The sequence below is a fragment of the Apium graveolens genome, chromosome 4, assembly GCF_009905375.1.
Source record: "Apium graveolens cultivar Ventura chromosome 4, ASM990537v1, whole genome shotgun sequence".
NCBI lineage: Eukaryota > Viridiplantae > Streptophyta > Magnoliopsida > Apiales > Apiaceae > Apium > Apium graveolens.
In genome coordinates this window covers 13,703,288-13,709,287 of record NC_133650.1, presented here as the reverse complement: position 1 = coordinate 13,709,287, position 6,000 = coordinate 13,703,288, and positions in this window count along the sequence as shown.

Sequence of the window (6,000 nt, the reverse complement as noted above, 5' to 3'; positions counted from 1 at the left end):
ACTTTATGTCATTCTATTTATACTTGTAAGGAATATCATAGTTTGTACTATGATTATTATGAAATAAAACCTTTTTAAAGAAAATTAGTGTAATTCCTTCTAGTGTAAATTCTGATGCAAAGTTGGTATAAAGTCTGATAAAAAGCATGTTAGCATAAATTCTGAAACTAAATCCGCTGCAAATGCTAACAAACTTAACAAGGCCAAAGGATCCAAGCAAGTCTGGGTCCTTAAAACTAATCAATAATGGTCTTTGTGATTGCAGGGCAACAGGAGAAACATCCTGGTTCTGGATAGTGGATGTTCAGGACATATGACTGGAAATAAAGCCTTGCTATCAGACTTTATGGAGAAAGCTGGCCCAGGAGTTTCTTCTGGAGATGGCAACATGGGAAAGACTCTGGGATATGGCAATATCAATCTTGGAAATGTCATAATTGAAACAGTAGCTCTTGTCTCAAAACTTAAACACAATCTGCTAAGTGTGAGTCAAATCTGTGACAGAGGTTATCATGTGGAATTCTTTGAAGAACACTGTGAAATTGTAAGTAATTTTACAGGAAAAGTGGTTCTGAAAGGTTACAGACATGGTAACATATATGAAGCCAGACTTTCAACAAATTCGAATGGTTCTGCAATCTGTCTATTAAGCAGAGCATCAATTGAAAAAAGCTGGAATTGGCACAAGAGACTCTCTCATTTAAATCTCAACAACATAAATGAGCTAGTAAAGAAAGATCTTGTGAGAGGACTGCCAAAATCAATATTTTCTGTGCAGACTGCTTATTTTATACAGAATGCTACACTCATAAACAAGCTTGGAAAAACACCATATGAGATGGTGAAGAAAAGAAGCCAAATCTGAAATACTTTCATGTATTTGGATGCAAGTGTTTTGTTCTTAAGACTCATACTGAACAGCTGTCAAAATATGATCTAAAAGCTGATGTAGGAATTTTTGTTGGATATCCACTTTCCACAAAAGCCTTCAGAGTCTACAATTTAAGAACAAGGGTTGTCATGGAATCTATCAATGTATCTTTTGATGATAAAAAGATTACTGGACTTGAAGATTTCAATGATCATGATCAGCTGAGATTTGAAAATGAAGATATAAATTCTGATGACCTAAATCCTGATCATGTAAGTTCTGACGGGTTAAATTATGATATCATTGAAACTGTGGTAACTGCTCCAAAGGAAAATGCACCTGTTCAGGGGGAGCAAGCTGATGATCATACCACATCTCAAGACTCTCAAGAAGCATTAGAACCAGTCACTGGCTTTTCAAGTTCTGATTCATCAAGTTCCGATGAGCTAAATTCTGACAATTCTGGAAACTCTAATTCTTCAATTCCTGAAGGATCCAACTCAAATTTTGGAATCTCAGAGAGCATAACTTCAGGGGAGCATCAAAAAATGCTGATGGAGACAGCATGGATCATGGGGGAGGATCCAGTACTAGAGATCAACTTCCATCTGCAAGGAAGTTGACTAAATCACACACACCTGACTTAATAATTGGAGATCCTGAAGCAGGTGTCAGAACTAGAACAGCAACAATAAATGAATCTCTCTATCATTCCTTTCTATCTCAGACTGAACCAAAGAAAGTGGAAGAAGCTCTTCAAAATGCTGATTGGGTGTAAGCAATGCAGGAAGAGTTAAATGAATTTGAAAGATTTAAAGTCTGGACCCTAGTACCAAGACCAAAGGACAGATCAATTATTGGTACAAAATGGGTGTTCAGAAATAAAACTGACAGTGATGGCATAATTACAAGAAATAAAGCAAGGCTGGTTGCTAAATGTTACTCTCAACATGAGGGTATTGACTATGATGAAACATTTGCTCCAGTTGCTAGATTGGAAGCCATAAGAATCTTTTTGGCTTATGCTGCTCACAAGAAGTTTAAAGTATTTTAAATGGATGTGAAAAGTACTTTTCTCAATGGAGAATTGGAAGAAGAGGTATATGTTGAACAACCTCCAGGCTTTGTAGATCCAAAATAGCCAAATCATGTCTGCATGCTTGACAAAGCACTTTATGGCCTTAAGCAAGCTCCTAGAGCATGGTATGAGACTCTGGCTCAATTTCTTCTGGAAAGTGGATTTCACAGAGACACAATTGACAAGACTTTATTCTACCTCAACCATGGAAAGGACTTACTTTTGGTACATATATATGTTGATGATATCATCTTTGGCTCTATAAATACAAAACTTTGTGAAAGATTTTCCAAGTTAATGCAGTCAAGATATCAAATGAGTATGATGGGAGAGTTGAGTTATTTTCTGGGATTTCAAGTCAAACAAACTGAAGAAGGTATTTTTATCAGTCAATCCAAGTATACCAGAAATCTACTCAAGAAATTTGGAATGCAAGACAGTTCTACTGCATTAACTCCCATGACCACTGCCACCAAGTTAGATAAAGATACTGGAACATCAGTAGATATTACTAAATACAGAGGTATGAATGGCTCTTTACTCTATTTAACTGCAATTAGACCAGATATCATGTATGCTACCTGTCTTTGTGCAAGATTTCAGACTGATCCAAGAGAACCTCATCTAATAGCTGTGAAAAGAATTTTCAAGTACCTCAAGGGTACAGCTGATCTAGGATTGTGGTATCCTAGAAAATTAGATTTTAAGCTAATAGGTTACTCAGATGCAGATTTTGCAGGATGCAAAATAGACATAAAAAGCACCAGTGGAAGCTGCCAATTTCTTGGAGGCAGATTGGTTTCTTGATTTAGTAAGAAATAGAAATCAATTTCCACATCAACTGCAGAAGCAAAATATATTGCTGCAGGAAGTTGTTGTGCACAGATTCTTTGGATGAAGAATCAGTTAATAAACTATGGGTTAGAATTTTCTAAAATACCTATTTACTGTGATAATCAAAGTGCTATTGCTATGACAGGAAATCCAGTTCAACACTCAATGAAAAAGCACATCAGCATAAGGTACCATTTCATAAGGGAACATGTGATGGAAGGTACAGTGGAATTGCATTTTGTTCCAATAGATCAATAACTAGCAAATATCTTCACAAAACCACTATGTGAAGATACTTTTACAAGACTGGTAAATGAACTTGGAATGGTTTCAGGTTCTTTCTCAAAATCTGTTTAGTTTTTGTTTTCATACATCAGACTTTATGATCAGGGTTTACATATTTTCTTATCTCAATGTAATCTGTGCTTAAATTGTAACATATTAAACACTGCTTATTATCTGATGTGATTCTATAAACTCTGAAAGTGTTTTGAATGTTCTGCGACTATTCAATCTAATGAGGATTATTTTGTTAGATGCTGACTTAGTAGTCTTTAACAAACTATGTATCCCATGTTTAAATTAGTTATTTATATGGAAATCAATAACACAAGCAAATTCTGATTTTGATCTTAGTCAAATTTACTTCCTGTATCTTATTACTAAGTCACAAACTAGATTATTGCTTCTTATCTGTCAAATTCTGATGTCAGTAAATCTTAAGGATGAACTACATGCTTGATAAGCCTCACTTATCTGTAGAAAATAAAAAAAATTGAAATCAGGTACTCCTTTGAGATCTAGAGTAATTTATGTAAAAGGGAAGATCCAAGTGCATTGCTGGTATTAAGTTATATGCATTAGAAAAGCAAATTAATTTTTCTTGGTGACTTTTCACATTCTCTGATTACTGGAGATATATTCTGATAAAAATATTAATTCAGATGGCAGTTGTAACTCATTTACACTGAGAAGCCCTTATCGAAAGAATTTCAAAAGATGCATAAAATAGGCATAAACAGTTGAGGTGGATTCTTGCATAACTTTATTCTACAGTAGACTTCACAATTCAAGACATAGTTTAAGCATTTTTCATAGTTATGCCTTATTTATAAGATATACTAAAGTTTATCAGACTTTATTCTTTATTTGATCATTTGCACATACACACAATATCACTCCATATGAATGATGAAAATTAGTGTGGTGATTAAGTTTTTTCTGATAAACAGTTAAGTCTTATTTGCATAAATTCTGAGGACAAGTTCTGATTATGTTCTGATGATTAAACTCTGAAGAAACCAGTCAGTATTTGTGTAAAGAAACACAGAAACAGTCATTCACTTTTTGAGTACAGAAGCCATGTTCTGATGACCGTTAAATTCTGATAATAGTCAAGTTCTGATGCAAATCCTAAGGCTTTCGTGGCATTATTTATTTATTTGACTTATTTTTGGTATCTATTGTAACAATTATATTTCTCAGAAAAATAATTAGGTGAGATAAAAATAGTCATAATCATTTGTTAGTGGGTTGCGTGTTGGTTTTGGTATGTGCATGTTTGCAATAATTACTGCATGTTTACCGTTCCCACTATTTATGTTTTGACTGATTACACGCTGCCAAATGTAAAAACTGCCGGTTCTAATTCAAAAGAGATGTTACCATGTGCAGAGTATAAATATCAGAGATAAAAGATTATACAATCTTTTACCCACTCTTTTACTCTACTCTCTCTCTCTCTCTCTCTCTTATTTTCTTACTCTCTTATTTTCTGACGTTCTCTTACAGGCATTTTATCAAACAATTTGCAAACACAAAATTTTCACTTGATTTTTCAACAGAAATGGCACCAAAGGATGTTATTTTTAATGGAGCTAAGTTTGTCCCAAACAACTACTCTGCTATCTTGAACAAGGATGAAGCTCCTTCAGAACTTCACTTTGTTCAGGATTTCTTGGCTCATAGTGAGATTGGGTATGCTCTGACCCAACCTCAAGCAATCTCTGGTAAACAAGTGCTGGAGTTCTAGAAGACTGGAATCTATGATGATGGAGGTGAAACTGGATCTCCAAGCATCATCTTCTCATCATGAGAAGATGAGTATATGGTAACTGTTACTATAGTGAGGCAGGCTCTTCATCTTCCTGAAAACTGCACTTACAACTCAGCACCTGGAGAATCTGTTTTTCAGAACATGATGGCAAGCTTGTGATATGAGAAAAGCTTGTCAAAGCTAGGACAGTTGAAGAGGCCTTACATCAGGAGGGAATAGAGCTTCTTCTTTGATTGCATCACAAAGACTTTTGCTAACAAATGCTCAAATTTCGATGCCATTCAAATCATGAGTCAACAAATAGGGTATGCACTTCTTAATCAGACTCATTTTGATTATGCCTCTGCTGTGTAAGGCTATATTGGTGATAGAATGAAGGAAGATGCAAATGTAGTATATTTTGCTAGGTTCTGTCAATTAATTTATAGTTATTATTGTTTTGATAAGCCACAAATGTTCAGTGACCTAATGGAACCTTTTAAGTTACATAAAAATGCATTTACTGACTTGTTATCTGCTGATAACAAGAAGAAAGCACTAAGACCTCTCCAAATACACCAATCTATCAAACAGTTCTTAGTCAACACTATCCCAGACACTTACACAGCCATATTCCCTTATGTAGCACCATCACAACCATCCACTACTCAACAACCACAGTCTACCTCACAACCACCAACATCAGCACCTGTTGTCAGCACTTCACAGTCCAGACCCAAATCCAAAATCAAACCAACCTCTGGTACTTCTCAAAAGGTGCCAGTTGTAAAATCTTACACATCCTCCAGACCCAAAACCTCAAGAGCTAAATCTATTCCTCAATCTTCACCAAGGAGAAAGAGAAGGCTGATTCTAAGAGATGAATCAGTTGAGGAAGAACATGTCCAGGTTCCTGCATCAGAACCTGTGACAGAAGAAGCTGTAGAGTCAACTCTTCAGAAGGAGAAAGCAGCTGAAGCTTCTGGAATTTAGAAAAGAAAGAGGTCTTCACATTCTAATACAGATCATGTCACCCCTCCATCTAGAAAATCAAAATCGAGGAAGGTGAGAGCAGGTGTGCATATTGCACAAACTCAATCTGAGGATGCTAAAGATGCTGAGGAAGAGGATCGGGAATCTCTGATCTCATCAGAACCTATTGTGATTGAAGCCCTGCCAGCA